Source organism: Coturnix japonica, chromosome 2, assembly GCF_001577835.2.
Source record: "Coturnix japonica isolate 7356 chromosome 2, Coturnix japonica 2.1, whole genome shotgun sequence".
Lineage (NCBI taxonomy): Eukaryota > Metazoa > Chordata > Aves > Galliformes > Phasianidae > Coturnix > Coturnix japonica.
This window is the reverse complement of record NC_029517.1, coordinates 85,791,566-85,812,955: the sequence shown is the minus strand read 5'-3', so window position 1 is coordinate 85,812,955 and position 21,390 is coordinate 85,791,566. Positions and strand designations below refer to the sequence as shown.

Below are 21,390 nucleotides of genomic sequence, written 5' to 3'. Positions count from 1 at the left end.
TTCTTTAAAGAAGCATTTCTTGTATTCTCTCTCTTGTCATGGCTGGTCATATAGTTAAACCAGAGTAGCATTCTGTCTCCTCTGTACCTTAAGACCATAGCATTTAGAACACAAAAATCAATCATTGTCTTTTGTAAAGAAAGATTATGAATTCTGCCTCTTAATCTTATTTCTACATTAATATGTGTTTTTTGTCATTCTGAGTCTTATAGATTTTTATTTCTGAAGTTCTAGCCTTACTAAATATGTATTTCCTCCAAGACAGACACTTTAATTATCCCTTTGGGAGCAAACTGACACTCAAGGGCATCACTACTGTCTTTTGGGAACCCATGCATGCTGTTTTTTTTTTTTGTTCCTGGGCCAAAAAAAGATTTGTTTCGGCTTCTCTCTGCCAATAGGGGCTTCCAGATTTGCAGAAACATTCAATGATTTATCATAAAATCCACTATCTGGAAGAGAAACTTAATGCTAGAAATCAGATTCTCATTTTTTTAAACTGACAATAATTAAACACAGAAACCTTATAATCGATGTTCTGTTGAACTCTGTCTCTGCAACTCTTTAAATTAAGACTCTTTTCAAAATAAATTGTATAGCTCCACCAGATCCAACAATATTAGGTGACGATGTGAAGTTCTATGATATATATAAGAACTGTTGGAAAAAAAACTGTCACCTTTGCAATTCAAAAGGTCAGATTAAGTTACTACAAAGTCTAATCCAGTGTCTGGAAATTGATGACAGAATAAGAGACCTTGTTATCTTCTTTTAACCTGGTCAGTCTTATCTTTGATGAGAGCTATAAAAGAGACTGCAGAAGAAGCTGTATACACCACAGAAAGAAACATTTATTTGGAGATAATCCAAGATACTATTGAGATTGAAGTGTTTTTGCAGCAAGAGTAATAGCTGTAATGCTGAGATATCATTACTGAAAATATAGTATATGTAAGAAGGAATGTTTTAAATTCATCCAGATTTCTTTCCACTATTGATTTCTAGCTTGTTACAATTCTTAGTTGCTTAAATTTATCTTGGTCTTTCCTGACTTCTATAAGTACCTATTTTTAAATATGTGGGTTGGGGTTTCTTCCTTCAGGAAGGCATCACAGTTTTCTCTATATATGCCGCTTTTCTGTGTGTGTTTGGGCCTATTGTAGGTCTCGCTTAAAAGTAAGTAAGCAAAATACTACCAGATACTGCAAAGGAATGTCCTTTATAAAAATCTACTTTTATACAAAACAATAAATCTTTACATTGGATAAAGGAATCATATTTGTACTCAGCACCTTCATCACTGCTTTTGCTGGTCATTTTGGCAAAGCTGAGAGATCTTTGACTTTCATCCCCTCAAGGGATAGAGGATCTCAGAAGGAGGACTCCCAGCAACCATTCAACTGCAGAAAATCTCTTGGAAACCCATATTTCCCTTAACCTGAGGAAAACAATTTTTAATGTGAATGTTGCCCCTTAGGAGAGTTAAAGCAAACAAAACTGCACTTGTGCACATAAGCCGTGTGTTAAGAATGATTAATTTTTAGGAATATGGTAACACTGGCAAATCGGAATCACAGTGAATAAAAAGCTGGAAGAAGCGTGGTGGCATGCAGATGGTATGAAATCCAGTTCTTGATTCTGAGATTGTTGCCTTTTGTGCAGCTTCTCATTCTTCAGAACAAACCCAAATTCTGCAGCTCAAATAATAACACAAAGTATATCAAGGCAGTATTGTACACTCAAGTATTTTAAAAGTCCAAGATTTAGAATCATAGAATCACAAGGTTGGAAAGGACCTACAAGATCATCTAGTCCAACTGTCCTCCCTCTACCATACCTACAGTAAAACCACTAAACCATATCTCCTAGCTCCATATCCAGATGCCTCTTGAACACTGCCAGGGATGGTGACTTCACAACCTCCCTGGGCAGCCATTCCAGTGCCTGACCACTCTCTGAGAGAAAAAGTTCCTTTGAATGTCCAGTCTAAACCTCATCTGATACAACTTGTGGCTATTTCCCTGGGTCCTGTTTGTTGCCTGGGAGAATGCCCCTCCTCATCACAACCTCCCTTCAGGAAGTTGTAATGTGCAAAGAGGTCTCCCCTGAGCCTCCTCTTCTCCAGGCTAAACAATCCCAGCTCCCTGAACCACTCCTCATAAGACTTGTGCTCCAGACCCCTCATATATATCCCTACACTAGCTACTATTTTTATCACACTTAAACAAGTAGAAGCAATAAATAAATAAATAAATAAATGAGAGAGCAGTTGATGCAGTTGGAGTGCAGTCAGTGAAGAATGCAAATCAACTTCTCATATTACTAATTTATTTTGTGTTCATGATTGAGAATTTTCTGATGAATCTTTCTGTCACATCATCCATCATAGGCTGTCACTAGAGAGACAGAAGATAGAAAAATTAAAAACCTGCTTGTTACTGTAAGCTAAACAGCACTAACAACATCCATCAAAGACAAAAAGATGGTAGATAAAGTGCTAGCCGGAATCAAGAGACTGGTGCTGCTTTTCTTTTAAACATTCATTAAAATGCTCTAAAATCTTTCATTTGCTCAATATTTATTGTTATTTATTTTGTTAGAGACTGAAAACTTCAAATGCTGATAAATTAGTTGTAAAGGTCTGTAATTTTACTCTTCCTTTTATAAATACATTTAGATCTACTGCTGAAGTGCCATTTTTTATTTTTTGAATTAGCAGAGATGCATCCTATTTTGCCTGTTAATAAATATGTCACAAGACAAGGCATCTGTAATTAGGAGAGGACAGATACTACATGGAGGACCTGCTGCCTGCGAAAGTCTTTTCATTGATTCAGTAGGTTTTAAACCATACTACAGACCATTTCTTGTATATCCTCAAATCATAAATATCTGAACTCTTATAAACAAATAAATACAGCAATTTACTTATTAAGAAGTAGGTTGCATACCAGTCTGTTTCCATATTATAGCTAATGCATTCACACCCCAAAATTATACAAAATCAAAATATACATCAGAATCACTTTTCTTTGTAGATAAAATTACAATATGTAACATTTATGATAGCCATCCTGGGCCTCGGAAGCGTGAGAAGTGGTGAGAATGTAAATGCTGGACCATGAAATATAACCACGGTGGGAAATATCTAACAAAGGCAACCCAGATGTGAAATAAATAAATAAATAAATAAATAAAAATTAAAGGTCCTTGCAGAGAGGCAACTCACATAGTTCTACCCAGAAATTACACCAATAAAGCCAAAAGGAATGGATAGGACCACTTTTAGCTACAGGGAAAGGAAAAAAAGAAGCATTTTTGAGGAACTTCACAACAAAAGCATAGATAAAAGAGAGTTAGGAGGCTTGTGGAAAGAAAGTTAAAATCAAACAGTTTGTCAGAAGCTTAGCATGGGCAGATGTTAATGAAAAGCAGGGGGACTGCCTGAAAACAAAAACTGAGAAACATGCCAGGCAATATTCATTGTAGTCCAGAGCAATGCAATGCACCTTCAAAGAGGAGAAAATAAATAAACAAATCTATGTGAAATAATATATTTCAAATTAGTTTTCACCTAGCAGGAAAAACATTTGTGTAACAGCACACAAGCAGCACAGTAATCACAGTAAACTTGACTTCTAAAGCTAAGTAGTAAAAAAAAAAATACAAAGCTAATATTTCTTCTATCCCATTATGAGGGGGTAGAAAAAAATATAGGGAAATGTTTTATTATAGGTTTGACCTGATTTTTAGTAAAGGGTTGGTTTGCACTGCATTATTTCAGTTTTGTGTCAGCAAAGCTCTACTAAAATCCTGTATTATCGTAGTATACAGATAGTCAGCCAGCTGTATTACATTTTGCTTGAAGCAAGAGTTCACCTCTCAGCAAAAGTATATTGGTTGCTGGCATAGCATTTTCAGACTCCTACCTCTGCAATTCTTTTCTCTGCAAGGTCAAAAATGATCCCTACGGTTTCTTCATATACTTAAAAACATGGACCCCGTGGGAAATCTCAAGATCCCTGTTTCTCCACTGGGCCATCAGGTTTAGAATGAATATTCATTTATTAACCCTATTTAACTTTGGTCATCTGATTTAGAAGTTGGCAGGCTACTATGTTCCTTACTGAGTATTGTCATCTTCTGACAAATTTATTAATGTACTCAGTGGGTTGGCTCTATTTTAGGTGCTTAAGCTGAATGTATAAAGTTAGACCTTGTGTTAGATCAGTATGTGGTACAACCACATTAAATTTCTCTGTATTATAGTTGCAGCAGACCAACTCATGCTGTCCACCCTTTACTTCCACAGACTCTGATGAGAATTTTCCTTCAGCAGCAGACATGACAGAGCAAATGTGAGAGGAAGGGTAAGATAACAAAAAGAGGAGATCCTGTATGAAATTAGGAAGAGACGTTGGAGAGGAGAGGGAGAAGAGAATGAGTAGAAAGAGAAGTACACCCTTGCAGCAGCAGAGAACAGTTGGGTCTTACCCGTTGTCTTTGATCTGCATCCTGAGAAGGGATTAACTGTTTTTGGATATCAAAATAACTGACTTTTTTTTTTTTTTTTTTTTTTTTTTTTTTAAAGTAACTTCACAGGTCACATGTCAGATTTTCTGTTTAGAGTTACTTTTACTCAGTTTTAAAAACTCTAATCTGTCAATAGAGAGATGTCTACATTGTGTTTATGTTTACTCACTAGTTCTAAACGATAGGACTTAAAGATAAATGTTCTTCTGCATCTCCAAATTAATGGCATTTGCTAGTTTTATTGTAAACTGAGTTTTAGTTCAGTCGTGTTACTGGGATTACACAGATCCCTAACCCAGTGAGACTGCAGTAAACACATTCGTACACATTCGGATCATATCCATATACCAGTAAAATAGAAAAGAAAGTTTCATTTTGCTGCTTAAAAACTTCCCTTTTCTTTGTGAGGTTTGCTTTGTTCACTTCCCTCATTACTTAGTTTAACTGCAAGAAAATTTGGAGGAGTGCTTTTTTTTTTTTTTTTTTTCCCTGCCTGAAGTGTGAACTCAGGCTTTATCATTGATCTCATCTTTATGCATATTCGCAGCTGGAGACACTTCACTAGAATCAATGAGAGCTTTTAGCTAGAGATAGATGTCCCATGTGGTGTTCTGGATTCAAAATCCAGAATTCAGTTACTGCTATTGCAGTTATTCTTTGACTTTGTATAGAAGTTGGTTTAAATGGATAAAGCTTTGGTTGACACCAGAGTGAAGAGTCAAGATAGGTAAAGGACTAATTTTGAGATTGCCCTTAGCTGTTGGAGCTGCTGTGGATTTCATCAGGGCACTGCAGTAGCCAATGACATCTAGATAACTTCATCAAAATGCCTTAATGCAGACTCAAGCCTAACTCCAGAATGAACTTGTCTTTTTGAATGTGTTTAATTCCTTGTTACTTTGATGAAGTTCCCAAATGATGCTAGTTCTAGCAACGTCTTTCCTAATGCATCCAATGACATCAGCCCTTATAATCACTGCAGTCATTTAACATGTTTTATGGAAGAAATACTAAAAGCGGAAAAATTAACTTCTGTGATCTGTTGATAAAAATCTTTCCATATGTTGGAACCAAGTGGAATTTTCATTCAAACAAAATCAACTTTAAATAAAATGCTATTATATTTAAGTATGTACCTTATCTTTGCAAAGACAGAAGACTAGGTACTGAATTTCTAATATTGAATACTGCCAGTAGCCTCTCTACTATTACATATTTTGTTGCGTAAGTTGAAGGCTAAAATCTGTGGCAAGGGGATGTTTGGCACTTTACTGTTCACTGTTTGTAACCAAACTGCATATGGTTATGCAGCTAGAAAAGTATGTTTATAAGAATATAGTTGAGAAAACGCAATCCTGCTTCGGATGTTGCTATGAATATCTGATGAAAACATAAACTGTGTCTGTGAGACTACAGACCATTCTTCAAATTTCAAGAGGTGAATCAAAATCTAGCTTTCCAACTTATAAAAGAAACTGATATGTGTTGTTGACAGATTTTGAATCTGAAGAACATTTTCCACCACTAACAGCATAGGAGTAAATAGGAAATTGGAGCATGGCTCATATAAAAGATAATAAAACTGTAGAACAAGATACAAGGAAATGAGAATAAAGGAAAGAGTATAAATGAGTTCAAGAGATTTCTGGGACAATTGTTTCTCAACAAGGAAGAGACTGATGGATATGATGAAAAGGTAGGTTGAAATGTGGGAATAAGATAAACCTGGGGGGTGGGGAGGAGTGGAAAGTACACATGCTGAGCTGCTTGGGCACTTTATATTTCAAAAGTGTCTCATGTTCACTAACCTCTGATAGAATTCTTTATCACTTTGATTTGATCTTACTGCAGGGTTTTGCCAGAGCTGCCCATTGCTTCAATGAGAGATAGAAAGTGTGATGCGGTCTTTAATTATTTCCCTTGAAATATGGTGCCCTATTGTGTGTATTGCATATTATTTTGAAATAAGACTCTTGAGCCTCCAAGAAAACCACATGTGGCCAAGTTTAGCTGAGGCAGTCCTGGGTTTTAGAGTGATATTTTAGGGGACATTTTCTCTTTTCCTTTTTACAGAACTATTCATATGATTTCCATTTTGATTTCCATTTTGGTAATCAAAATGCCTATGATGTATCAACTATTAAGTACTTGTTTGTTCAAGTCATATCATCACCCTGAAAAAACAGTGTTTCAAAGCCCATTTTCACCATTTGTAAGTTGGGATAGCTATTATGTAAAGAGAAAATTGCCAGGTTGTTATTAGTTCAATGAGTTTGCAAGCTGGCTTAAAAATAATGAAGAAAATAAGAAAAAAATGGTAGAAAACACTTCTTGCTATTTCTTGCTGCCACCGAGAACAGGTAACTGTAAGCACAGCTCCTTCTCTTCTTCCTGAAAATCTGGGTCTTTCGTCTTTTTCTTTCTTTTTTTTTTTTTTTTTTTTTTTTTTTCCAGTAGACTAACTGGATGTTTTCTACACTAGTAAGAGCCAACAGAAGTTCAAAATTTCTGAATCAGACTATGAAGATAATAATCTTAGTATATAATGCCTCGCTTTCACTTTGTTCCTAAGCTCTCTTTCCTGTTGTTTTCAACTGGAAAGCAGCAGACCCAACATACCACTTATGTGTTATTAAATAGACTGTATTATCTGATTTCAATTGGCATGTGTTCTCTGAGGAGAACACATACACTGTTAAACTTAGAGACTGCTTGTTCTTTTCAGTTGAAGAAGTAACAGAGGCTACAGCTAAAATCAAGAGAGAAATTTGGCAAAGAAAAATAGGGGAAGCTGATTGCATCTCTACTCTTTCACTTGATTTCTTCTGCTTTATCTATGACAATGACCATCCTCAGTCTTTATGTTATATGCATAAGTAAATATCTGAACCTGAGGACGTCAAAGAAGATCGTCTTTTTTGTTTATTTGTTTTGTCTTGTTTTGCTTTATTTTGTTTTTATCAGGTTCCTTTTTTGCTTGTTTGTTCACTCCAACACAGTCATTCTAAGGTTTGTGTGCTATCTCATCCTTCTCAACCTATTCAATCTAGCTACTACATTAACTTTGTTTCCTGAAAGGAGCTTGTATGTAGTTTGTGAGCTCTATCTGGAAACATAGCTAGGATGATGGTTCTCTCAGGTTGAACCTGCATTCATCCAGCCCTGAGCTCTGTGGCTGTGATCCAGAAAAGCATTTAAGTTTAGTTTATCTTTAAGCAGTATCCCATTGAAATAAGTGGCATGACCTATATACTTAAATTTAAACACACAGTTGAGTGCTTTGCTGGATTGCAGCCAGTGACCACAGTGCTCAGCACCTTGCAGGACTGAACTCCCTATCATCTTCAACACTGGCCTAAGGCAAGATATGCAGAGATGTGTGAATTGATGCTCTTTATAGCTGGGAGGTTAAACAGAGTATTATTCTCAGGATTACTTCATATTCCATTCAGTAAAAGACATTCTCTTGCCTCTTGCCAGTTGTACTGAAAGTGAGGATATTACAATTCCAAAAGAATCTCACTGAGCCTGTCATTCTTCTATTCTTCTTTCTTTCTTTCTTTTTTTTTTTTTTTTTTTTTGATCATACCGAACTTCATAACTCAAGAGAATCAGGTCAAGCTGGTGTTCTGAATTAAGGTAATTTGTTAACACACGTTTTTTAAATCCCTGCCATATTCTGCTGACAAAGGCTGATTTAATATTTAACAGATTCAACACATCTCTAATGCAAGTTTACATTTTAAATGAATGGGTATTTTACAGCTTGGACTACCTTGAGCCATTTGGATCTGATTGAATGTCAAGAGCTGCAGGCAGACAAAGTTAAATATTTCTGTACCTGAACAAGCTTTTTTTTAAAGCTGTTTTGAATAGTGAGTACTACTACTCCACTTGAAATATCAATATATTTGAACATTTTCACAGCAGAAAACACAGAAACAGTGGTTGAGGTCTCATGAGGTGTGTTATTGATTTGGGGACATATTTAGTACATTGAATATTCGTAGTTGTAAAAGTATGAATTCATTTCAACATAGCGAAAGAGGTTGGAAGTTTTCACAAAATGTAATTTTATTCTTTTATAAAATTCAAATGTATGTCAAAACCACCCACTGCATTGTCTCTGTCAGATAGAAACAAATGTAATGTCTGCAAATGAAGTGAAATTATTGATGCATATATGTATATATATATATACATATGTATATATAATTTGGCTTTATCACAGTGTATTTAAGGGTAATCTCAAATCAGTCTACTGAGAGTAACTTTGACTATAAATGTGGATTCATTGGAGAGATATTTTTCTCCTTTTTTTTTTTTTTCTTTTTCTTTATTTCCCTTAAGCATCCTCATGAAATTTAAGTCCATATCTTTTATCTAAATATCAACCAATCTGACTTTTTGTCTGCACTGACTAATGATACATTCCAAGTATTATTTACTTGATTATAAATTCTAGTTTGATGGGATACAATCACTTTTCTGTTCTCAGCTACCCACTGAATGGTGACATTACTCTGAATTCCATTTAGATGATGCAAATGACCTAATCGACTTGTCTTCTACAGTGGCAATAACTGAACTCAAATGTCAAAGCAATCATCGTAAACAAAATCTCTCTTATGCAACTGAAATTATGCTAGAGGAAATGTAGGAATATTTACCATAGAAACTTTCCTTTATATTACATAGGTGTAATAGGTGAATAAGCATTAACAGAGTATTAGTAGAAATAGCCAAAATAACTTTTATTTTTTCATACTTTACAATATGAGTCACATGCCTATATCCAAATTTACTTTAAACTGTATAGCTTGATATCAGTTTATAATTAACAGCATTCAGATTGCTGGGAAACTGCTGCCTGTTTCAATTAGAAGGCCTGTACACCTATGGCTGGGCTTGTTGTTGTTCTAATAAGTATTAATTACATGTCTTCTTTCATACATTGCTTACTATATAGGCTTTCACAAAACTGCCACATAAAAGATGGACACTGTCTTAAGGTTTACGAGGTTCCTTTTCAAAAAACAATGCTTAAAACTCCAGCCTAGTCCTCACACACACAGTGATTTGGTGGAACCTTGGCAGAACGTAGCAATAAGAACTGGTGATGTGTGGGCTACAAGACTGTCAAACTTGTTTTTCTATTTGGTATAACTCTTGACTAACTGTGAGTGAAATTTTACTGTTTTGGAACAGTTCTGAAACAATGCAAATATGGTATTGCTGCAAGAGTAAAGTGTAGTATATGCAGCTAGCAGTGTTACCCATACTTTATCACAGCTGCTCCCACTGTCCAAGTTGTCTGTACTTTTGATTTCAGGAAGATTCATATGTAATTCCCTTCCTTTCATAAGATTATCTTGGTGACATGTCCTGTGTATTCTTAAGTTGAAGATGAAGGCTGACGTCTGGTGATCTGCAAAATGAATAATATTTGAGAATTTTTTAGGGAAATCAAGAGTATTTGGTACATTACATTTGTGGCATTGTTGTGATAGATTTGTGGATGAGGGACAAAGATAATAAGCCTACACATATCAGTGTCCATAATAAATGTTTTAAATTCTTGTTGATAAAATTCACAACTGCACAGTCTGTAGCTAAGATACACCAAGCTGGTGTTGCAGAGCTCTCTTGCTTGCAAAACATGATTTTTCTGTAAGAAGCAAGAGATTCTTTTAGACATACTATTTACTGCACCCACAATCTGAATCTAAGATGGAGATGAATGCATCACATTTTAATTAATATTATTTCTTCATATAATCGTAGAATGGCCTGGATTGAAAAGGACCATAATGATCAATTAGTTTCGAACCCCCTGCAGGGTTGCCAACCCGCCTGGCAGGGATGGGGCATCCATGACCTCCCTGGGCAACCTGCTCCAGTGCTTCACCACCCTCTGTGTGAAAAACTTTCTCCTAATCTCTAACCTAAACCTCCCATCTTAGTTTTAAAACCATTCCCCCTTGTTCTATCACTATCCACTCTATCCACTCTTGTAAACAACTGTTCCCCTTCCTGGTCATATGAACTTTTCAAATACTAAAAGGCCACAATGAGGTCTCCCCAGAGCCTTCTCATCTCCAGGCTAAACAAGCCCAGTTCCCTCAACCATTCTTCACAGGAGAGGTGCTCCACCCTTCTGATAATCTTAGCAGGCCTTCTCTGGACTCGTTCCAAGAGCTCTGAATCTTTCTTGTACTGGAGGCCCCAGGTCTGGAGGCAGTAGTCCAGATAGGGCCACACAAGAGCTGAATAGAGGGGGGACAATCACATCCCCCTCCCTGTTGGCCACTCCTAATGCAGCCCAGAACACAGTTGGCCTTTTAGGCAGCAAACACACACTACTGGCTCATATCCAGCTTTTTGTCTACCAGGACTTCCAAGCTGTTTTCCACAGGGCTGCTCTCGAGAGGTCCTTCGCTCAGTCTTTTTAAACACCTTTTATTTCCTTGGCCCAGGTGCAACACTATGTGCTTGGCCTTGTTGAATCTCATTAGGTTTATATGGGCCACTTCTCCAGCCTGTCCAGGTCCTTCTGGATGGCTTCCCTTCCCAACAATGTATTGACTGCACCAGTCATCTTGGTGTCATCTGCGAAGTTGCTAAGGGTGCACTCAATTCTTTAGTCAACTCAGAGAACCAGGCACATACAGAAGTCTAATTTTTACAGGAATCAAAGTCTGAGATCTTCTTCAATAAGGATTACAAAAAATAAAGAAGAGAAAATAGTGAGAAAATAAAAAAAGAACCATGTCAGCATTGGCTGCATTTGAATCACAGCAGTAACATCAAATTTGCATTTTTCATGCAGCTATACAAATCAAATATTAAATATTTAATAAAACAATTAATATTTATTAAATTAAATGTTATCCTCCAGCAGTATATGAAGATATTTACTGTAGTCTAGAATTATTCCATAAAATTAGGAGTTGTATATTATTTTAAGTGTTGTATTTATATCTTTGATCTGACCATAGCTTACAGTTACAGCTATCAGCCCAGATTGTTAACTTATATTTATTCTCCGCAGCCCAAATTATATTTATATTTAGAATTAAAAATTCACCCATAAACATTCTGAGGCATGCAAAGTGTGATAAAATCAACTAAAGACAATTCACTTAAATTGTATTTTATCAATTACAGATGAAAATCAGCCTGAGTATTACTTTTTACAGTACCGAGTATCACTATTTACTGCCTCTGCAGTCTTCTGATATGTATTTATCTTCTGCTCATTTTTTTTTCTTTCAGATTTACATGAAATGATTGTAATTTTAAACTTCCAGTGTGCTTGCCACAACACCCTTTGCAATCAGATGCCTACGATTGGTAAGCCGTGTCGTCAACATTATTTCGCTGCAACTCGATGCTTCTTTTGGCCTTGTATTAAAGACCACCGTGTTTCACACGCATAAAACTATACTGATATCCAATCCTACACACTTCAGCATTCTTTCTCCAGTTTTTCTCATTCTGTAAAAAGAAATAAAATTTACAAAAAAAGCCTTAAATACAGAATGAAGAAATCAGTTAATTTATGTCTACTTGCACAAAATCATAGCTGTATTTTCTACATCTTTAATGAATGTTTCCTGAGTGTTTGGACTCCGCCTGCCAAAGCTTAACAGAATAGGACACTGAGAATATAACGAATCTCTTTTCATTAATGAAGTAAGTACATACAAGTATCTTCAAGACTATTCCCTATTTTTGATAAGTGGGATGTGACTAATTAAATGATGATGAGACCATTTATCTACCCAGTTTAGAGGGGAACAACAAACATGACATCACCTTTAAAACCTAGAATCTCAGAAGGGTTCCAGGCAGCAATGTGGTAAATCTGGGTGTGATGAAATGGCAAACAAAAGCATTTATGGTAATAGATTTTTGTGGGTTTGTTGTTGTTTCTTACATGCTGAAGGGTTAAATATATATTAATTTTGACTACGGCATTAGAACAATCTTTCAGGTGATGTGAATATTTACATACAGAATGTACACACTTTCCATATTCAGCCTAGGCATACTGTGATACTGTGTAACTTTTGCCCACATCTGCAGGAGAGATTTCTAACACTTTTAGAAAACAAAACTTTGCATTGAAAAAGCAAAGATTACTCTCTCTGTTAAATGAATAGTTCACACTGTAAAGTGTTTTATTCATTATAACCTCTATACCTGTGCTAGATACTGAAAGGCTTGGCGTAGCATCTGATTTTCTAGTTTAGTGTGATCTTGGTTTTCCAGTTTCCTACATAAACTTCACGAATTTGCAATACACACACAAACAGAAAAGAGTCAGTATTGATTACATTTGTTTAACTAGTAGTCTGAAGGAATGGATGCTTGAACACATTAAAGCTTGCAAGAATTAAACATGCTAGGAGAGGTACTGCTGTAATTTTCTGTACTGTTTAGTGTATCAGTTAGATACTACTGACATTACGTAATGCATGCACACATGCTTTTATACAGATTTACTTCCACTGCTTTGAGAAATAAAATGAACAAACAAACAAACAAAACAGCATTCCTTAAATGTCACTTCATATAACAAAATGAAAGTTCCGTTCTTTGACTAAAGAATATGTATTCCAAGACAATAAAAGAGATCTTTTAAGCAATTTTGTATGTTGCTAATCCTGCTTGTTTCCTTGGGAAAGCTACTTAGCTCTTTTATATCTAAATCATTAAGGTTTTCTGTGCATTTTTTGTCATATTTTGTCACATTATCTCCATGGAGTCTATGTAATTAACAATGAATTGGTAAGTTTTGATTAAGGCACAGACCAGGAAAGATGAATATGAAAACTTACACAAAGAAAAGCACTTCTAGTACAGAAATGTGATTTAATGGTAAACTTAAATAATAGAAGATATCTGGGATAGATATAGGAAATGATTTCATTTAGGATTGATTTTTATTGCATGAAAGATCAAAGATCATGTTTCTCAATGATATTTGAATATGGGAAGATATCACATGACATCTCTTGGCTGTATAAACAGTTTATTCATTTCTCTTTTGCAGCATATAAGAAGGGTTATAACTGTGGAATAATGGATGAAAGATGATATTACATTGTTAATATGTTGGTGGAATTGTAGCAAAGGTCTAAAAAAAAATTTCTGAGTAAATTTTCATATCATTCAGTCTCTGGGAGAGTTATCATTAACACTCTAATGAAAACTGCCATCAAGAATATATCTGTATTCCTTGTTATCTAGTTCTGATGTAGATAGATATACAGCTACACTTTTGTATGTGTGGTAAAATTATGTAGAGAAAATCCAAAACTTCACTTTTCCAGAAGAAAAAAGAAATCACTGTTAAATTTAATGAACTTATCTGATCTTAAGATAAATTTTTTTTTGTGTTTCATGTGGTTGGACTAGACATTAATGTACAAAATTTCATTTACAATAAAGCATTCAAATAATTTAGTGTAAAAATTTAAATACAAGTGTGTATAAAAATGCATTTAATATTTAAAATGCATACATTTGAAATAATTAACAGTCTTCTTTACAACTGTACTGGTATATAAATTATGTGTTTGTATATATTTTTGAACATTTGGGGAAGATAAATTTATTACTAGGAAGAAGCAAAACAAATCAAAACAAAAACTTCAATCAATCCATAAACAGATTTCCTAACAGGCTCCATTTTTCAAGTACATTGAAAACAAAGAAAATAGATTTCCTATCTATTCAGATTCTTGCATGAATTCCTCCTTATTTGTGGATGGTTGACCTGACTGTCCAGAAAGGCATGATTTCTTTATTTTTGATGTTTCACAACAGTTTATTTCTAGGAAAATAGATGAATAGTTCAGAATTATATACAGAGATCAGGCTGAAGTCTGTTGATAGCTGTATTTTGCCTCTGTAGGAGGAGTGGAATTATATCATATCCACTATGTATGCTGAGACCGAATGCATTGTTCATAAATAACATTGTAGGATCAGTTGTACAGTTATTGTGTACAATAATATACAAAAGTTTCTAGACAGATAAAATTTACAGAGGTACAAGTGAGCCATCCTGTACTTTAAAACACTGATAAAGGTAATAAGAGTCTTTACATCTCTGAAGAGGAGCAAAAAATAAATATTTGTGGGTAGTATACACTCCATAAGTAAGAAAATTGAGTAATTCGAAGGCTAAAAGCAGCTAGGCAGGTAGTGTGAAAAAAGACTGCTTTTATTAAGGAAAATGAAACTCTGCTTCCATCAGAGGGATAGTATCATATTCAGGATATGGAAAACCAGTGGCTAGACTATGAATTATACACTATTAGTTGCCCATTCTGACTTGCAATTTTATAGCACAGGAAAATATGCAAACTGCTCTGCCTACGCTGCAGCAGTTTGTATAGGAATACTTCATGCTTCGTGAGGCAGTAAAGATTTCACTGTTGTTGTTGCTGAATTCCCATTGTCATAATCCTTTTTTAGGCCATCATAAAATTTACTGTGATGAAATGGACTATGCACCACCATTGTGAGAAGAAAACATTTAATGCAGTCTGGACACATAAAAATCTTCAAACCTTTAAGCTCTATGTGATGCAAGGATAAAAATGTGATTCCACAGTAACAACAGGAAAAAATAGACAAAGATACTATTACTCCTCCCTGTTGCCTTCATGATCCTTTCCTGGGGGAAATAACTAAGAGGATTTTTTCCTTCCATCTTCTATATTTCATAACACAAGCCTTTCTGCAGTAAGCCAGGATAGGAAGAGTAATTGGACCAGGTTTTCTACCATGTAATGACCCCAAAGCAGAATGCTGAAGCTTTCTCTTGGTTAGTCACCCTTATTACTGCAGCACAAGAAGTAAATGGATGAATATCCAGTACTCTTCTGTCTCAACAAACATTAGAAGAGTGAAGTATGTCAAGCATGATAAAATTGCTATGATATTTTGCAGAAAGGCCTAAAACTTTTGGTAGAAATTGAACAAAAATATCATGCTGATATTTCCAGGCACTCAAGACTGAAAGGAAAAATATAGGAGTTATTGAGTACAATGCTCTGCCATTATATCTTAACTTGAATTAATCAAATATATCAGTGATATATTGGATAACAAGCCATAGAATAATTCTAAACCCTTTAACTTACTCTAAAATAATAAATCAGTTTAATACATAGACTATCTTCTGATTATTAGTATTGTTCTTCTGGTAACCAAATAAATTACTTTCTGGGCAGTTTATACTTAAATATTGCTGTTCTAAACTCAATGTATTGATAATCAGCAGAGAAGGTAATAAAATGACTTGTAATATTCTATTTATTCATTATAAAACTAAGATAAGAAATAAAGTATATGACAAAATCTAGAAACAATCTTGATTAATTTATTCACTTTCCTACTCTTAGCATTAAACTATTAAAATAAAATAAAATCCCTGGTCTATAAAAAATGAGTTCTAGAAAAAATAAAAATTAAGCACCCACACCCATAAAGACTTGCAGTATCTAACATTTTTAATTATTATTTGATTTTAAAATGTAGGTCTTTCTTGTTTTCCAAAAATGAAATAATTTCCAGAAAATAACATCATTGTAATCAAACAGATAAATCTGTAAAAAGTAAATGTGTAAATAGTTTTGTGCCAGCTGTGAAAATGTTTTAAAAAGACATTTTTTGTATTTTTGGAATCTGTGTATCCTCAAGGTTGAAGGCTGCCTCTTCTGATAAAAAAGATCAACCAAATCTGCACTGAAATGACTGTTAAATGTCCTTACTGTCTTGTGTCAGTCTCAGTTTGTCACACGTTTATATTCAGAATTCTTAGGTTTACAACCTAAGAACAGGATTGAGAAAGGTCTATGATTTCCTTCAAAAGGTCCTCCAATTTTCCTGGTATATGATCAGAGCCTAGTCCAAGATATTACAACCCTTATTGATTCCTTCTTTCACACTCTTGTGCCTCAAAGCTAATTATTATTATTTTTAATTTAATGTTTGCCATATGGTAGTCAGTCTAGATCATAATACATGTGTTTCATCATAACTATGATCTGACATAATTCTGGGCCAAAAACCCCCCCAAACCCTGCAGTTCTTACATGAACTACTGAACTTCTCATAGTCAGGATGAGAGGATGATTTCAAAACCAGGTATTAAAGAACAGAGGGAGCCAAGTTTCATAACTGAAAGGTAATGGCAGAGGCATTCATCTGTGAAGTGTATGTGTGTTTTCAATTAGTTGCAAATGTTCTTTATACAGCTCAATCTATGAGACATGTTAGTTTGTAAAACCCACACAACCTTTCAAACAACAGACACTTTTTAGGACAACCTGGAGTATTTGAAACTAAGGAAAACGCGTGAAGTAATAGAAGAGAGAAGAGGAAAACTCAGTGTATGCTAGCTATTATGATGAAAAAAAAAAAACAAAACAGTAAGTTTCAATGAAAAGCAGTTACTTTCCAACTATCAAACTTATTCTATGAATAAGCACAGAACTTTCGCAAAGGTGCAGGACACTTTTACATGTACTGTGTTTGTGATCAACTTTATCTATACTACCCCTTCCTACACACAAGAAAGTTGGTATTCTGCTGCTTTCGAGACCAACCCCATCTTGGCTCCCCTAAGGGAATCAAAAGCAAGTGTTGCAGTTTAGAGAGTAGACATGCCATTGAAAAATAAATCTCATACCTGTTCTCTTTTTAAAATGAGCTGTGCCCCACTGTCAGGGAATTCCTCTTAAGTTCCTTTTCTCTATGTGTGGTTGTGTCTCAGCATTCACTCCTTTTGTACATCATTTACCACTACCAACGCTGTGAGCTTCACCAGCACATGTAGAATATGTAGCCTGTTTTGAATGAAAGCTCTCCCTGTTACTTTTAACAATGCCTATTGTTCTAAAGCCCCAGCACTTGTCTTTGGTAGTTAGAAACATTGCTGGCTTCAGTGAGAAAGGGTTTTGAATAAACAGACAGCAAACTTACTTCTATATATAATCATTACATAAATTCGTATTTTAAACATTGGAAAGTTTTAACATTCTTTACTTCGAGTGTCAAAATTAGAAGCCTACTTTATAAACTGACAGAAATTGTCTAAGTAAACACCATTTTCATCCTAAACTCCAGTAGAAAGAGTCAAGCACTTCTGATTCAAGATATTGCTGCACTACATGGACAAGTTTGAATTCAGGCTTGAGGGCTCACACTCAAAAGGTTCTCACAGTGTGGATACATTGCAGACAACAATTCATCACACTGGCCTTCTGTAGAAGCAATTTTTTTTTTCCTTTAAAATTACATCCTGATATGATAAAACTTCTGGTACAAATCTGCATCACTCAGTCTTAAGAAGTGTTGGGCATGAGGAAACATTCTGATGCATAGAGAGCTCTGAGTCATCTCTCACCATACTGTCCGAGCAAGCTGTCAGTGGCTGATTCAGCAGCAAGAAAAACATCTGAAATCTATAAGAAGGAGACTTCACAGAATCACAGAATCACAGAATTGTAGGGGTTGGAAGGGACCTCTAGAGATCATCGAGTCCAACCCCCCTGTCAAAGCAGGCTCCCTACACCATGTCACACAGGAAGGCGTCCAGGCGGGTCTTGAATATCTCCAGAGAAGGAGACCCCACCACCTCCCTGGGCAGCCTGTTCCAGTGCTCCGTCACCCTCACTGTAAAGAAGTTCTTCCGCACATTTGTGCGGAACTTCCTATGCTGTACTTTCATCCCATTACCCCTAGTCCTGTCCCCACGCACTACTTGTCTAAGGAACTATGTTTGCTTTCTAGGAGTCACATGCTAAGTCACAAAACTAAGATAGCAAAGTAATTCCTCAATTTATGTTCTGTCTTTGATATTAGTTTCTGGAGCCATCCACAGATAGGAAGTAAAAACACTTCTTTTGGAAGACCAGTTCACAGAGCTGCAAGACGCAATTCCTAAAATTAGATGCTCAGAATCACCGTCATCACAGGAGTTGGGAATGTGTTTCTATCTAGACCAATCTAACCCAACATGGGTATGGTGACTATCAATACAATTAGAATATATAATTTATATCCAATTATTGAAATAGCTATACAAATTTCCCCATCTGTAGTATTTCTAAGCTTTATTGCTGTTCACCAATCTCACTTAATCCTAGTAGTACTCCCTAATACACCAATTTTTGCACAGTTAAACAAATTTTCTGTCTTTGCAGTTGTTGATATTAGTTGATAGGATAGTTGAGTAGTTTCCTGTCCATTCTCAGGCATTGTCCTAGTTAAGGACAGAGAGAAACATGATTTTGGGGGTGCATGCACTTCCTTATGAAAACTCTTTTTAATGTTTCGAAGCCTAGAAATTATGGTGAACACAGTTCTTTCTCGAGTGTGTTATTTCTCTGACTTTCACTCAAATGAAGAATGATTAATTCCAGCATATCAGGAAATCACATGAAAATATTCTGATCATTGAAGCTAAAGTCTGTGGGGAGGCTGGGTGTCAACATGAATATTTTCCTGCTTTCTTTATGATCTTTAAAGCTAACCGATGGCTTTGGCTGTTTGTGGCTTTAAATTTGCAGTGCCAGATGAAGCAGTCTGTTTGTTTTTCTTCTTTTTTTCTTCTTGTTCAAACCCAAAATTGTTCTGTGAAATGTTTAGGAACAGAAGACTGAGCACAGCTTTAGCAAAACTAAGATATGATTTCCCTCACTTATTTCTTTAATAGAGAGATCAATCTACTTGTCATTGCTTTTTGTTTTGTTTTGTTTTCAGGGTTATTTATTCTTATTTTACACTGAGGGAAACTAATAAACAAGCAAGCAAGCAAACCAAACTAAAAGAAGTATTAAACAGCAGAAGAGGAATTACAACCTGCTTCTACTGAAGTGAAACAGTAAATGCAAGTTGTCACAGTAGGGAGTATGCTGTATTTAAAGGTACAGTGAACACTGAAATACTCAAATACTCATTTCCTTGTACTATTTTATAAGCATCTTTTTTTTTTTTTTCCTTTTTTCTTTCTTTTTTTTTTCTTTCTTCTTTGTTGTTTTTTGTTTTTGTTTTTTTTCTAAACCCGTTTACTACATTGTATATAAGGTTCTGGAAAAGTTTTCAGTTTTACATTGCATAACATGTGTGAGACTTGCTCCTACAGTCAGTTTAAATACAGTAAAAAACAGAGCTAATGCTGCCTTGGACACAGAAATGGTAAGTAGTTGTCATGTTTAAGCTGAAGTGGCCTTATTAGTATCACAAATGTTTTGATTGTTGCTGAGAATAGGATATACTTAGGGACAGGTGAAGCCACTCAATGTGGAAAAGCATTTGTCTTTATGTTGCTATAGGAAGGGATGGGTTGGAGGCAGGACAGTTCCCTGAATTAGGACAGCGACTGCTCAATACCACATGACATCATGAAGCAGGCCAGTAACTTCAACCTTGACTATTATCTACTTTCAACTCCATGCCATGGGCAGGGCTGCATCCCAGCAGCTCAACTGCCCAGGGCTTAATCCAACCTGGCCTTGAGGGCTCCAGGGGTGGCACACCACAGCTTCTCCGGCCAGCTGTTCCAGTGCCTCACTGTGCTCTGAATGAAAAATTTTATCCTGTAATCTAATATAACTCTCCTCTCCTTTAGTTTAAAAACATTCCCCCCTGTCTTACTCCTCTCTGCCTGTCTAAAAAGTTTATTTTCTTCTGTTTATAAGCTCTCTTCTAGTAGTTGAAGACCATGGTAAAGTGCCCCAGAGCTGTCTCATCTGCAAGCTGAACAAGCCCAGCTTCCTCAGCCTTATTTTGTAGGATAAGTCCTTCAGTCCTGTGATTATCTTTGTGGCCACCCTGTGGATGCACTTCCAGCAGCTCCATATGCCTGTGCTGGGGGCCCCAGGCTTGGATGCAGTATTCCAGATGGAGCCTTAAAAGGACAGAGTAGAGGGGCACCATCACCTCCCTTGCCCTGCAGCCACCTCTTTTTTGATGCACCCTTCTTCTTGGTTGCTCTCAAGGAATTCTTCTCCCAGGGTGCAAAATCTGTGATTGCCAAAGTTCTATTGCTAGCTGGGTGCTGGGACAGCAGGCTGCAAGTAGCTGCATTATGAAAAAGAAATAAAAATTATATATATATATATGCATATATATATATAAAGAGAGAGAGAGAGAGATTATTGCACTTTTTTTTTTTCTTTTGAGTCTGTTTTCTTTTCCTGTCTTATTAAGTGTTTTTATTTTATCCCACAAGTTCTATTTTGTTTCCAGTTCTCTCTCTCTCTTTCTACTTGATGGAGTGTAAGCAAATGGTTGTGTGGTATTAAGCTGCCTACTGGGTTAAACCATAACAGCACTTTGTGCCTAAACTTTCTGTCTTTTCATTTTCATCTTTTATTTTTCTTTTATTTGATTTGTCATTCAAATATCCCAGATTACTCCGGTTATGCATCCACCCTAAGCTAATGCAAAATGAACCTTATGGTTCATAGAATTGTAGAATGGTATGTGTTGAAAAGAACCAATGCCCCTGCCATGGGCAGGGATACTCCCCACTATACCAGGTTGTACAAAACCCCATCCAGTTTGGTTGGTAAAACCTCCAGGGATGAAGCATCCCAGCTTCTCTGGGAAACTTTTCCAGTGCCTCAGAGTGAAGAATTTATTCTTAACATTTAACTAATATCTAGCTTTTTTTTTTATGTTAAAAACACTAACCTGTCCTTTCACTATTGGCCCTTGAAAAAAGTATCACTCTCTCTTAGCTCCTTCCAGATAATGAAAGGCTGAAATTACATTTTAGGGATATCTCAAGATTGAGGAATTCCAGCTATCTTAGCCTCTTTTCATAGGAGT

General features: G+C 35.7%; 1 protein-coding gene across 5 annotated transcripts in view; it reads right to left on the bottom strand.

Annotated features, from left to right (window-relative positions):
* CDH19 (cadherin 19) overlaps positions 1-21,390 on the bottom strand; it is a 128,670-nt gene that overhangs the window by 76,220 nt on the left and 31,060 nt on the right. The window contains exons 1-2 of one of the 5 annotated variants that reach the window (XM_015855203.2): positions 17,243-17,376; positions 9,816-9,961 (exon numbers count right to left, since the gene is read on the bottom strand). The exons of 1 other annotated variant lie outside the window; for it this stretch is intronic. The gene's annotated coding sequence lies outside the window, so the exon portion shown is untranslated. Of the gene's footprint in view, positions 1-9,815; positions 9,962-17,242; positions 17,377-21,390 lie in introns of those variants that run through there. 3 more of the 5 variants (XM_015855198.2, XM_015855200.2, XM_015855202.2) reach the window with 3 other exon arrangements.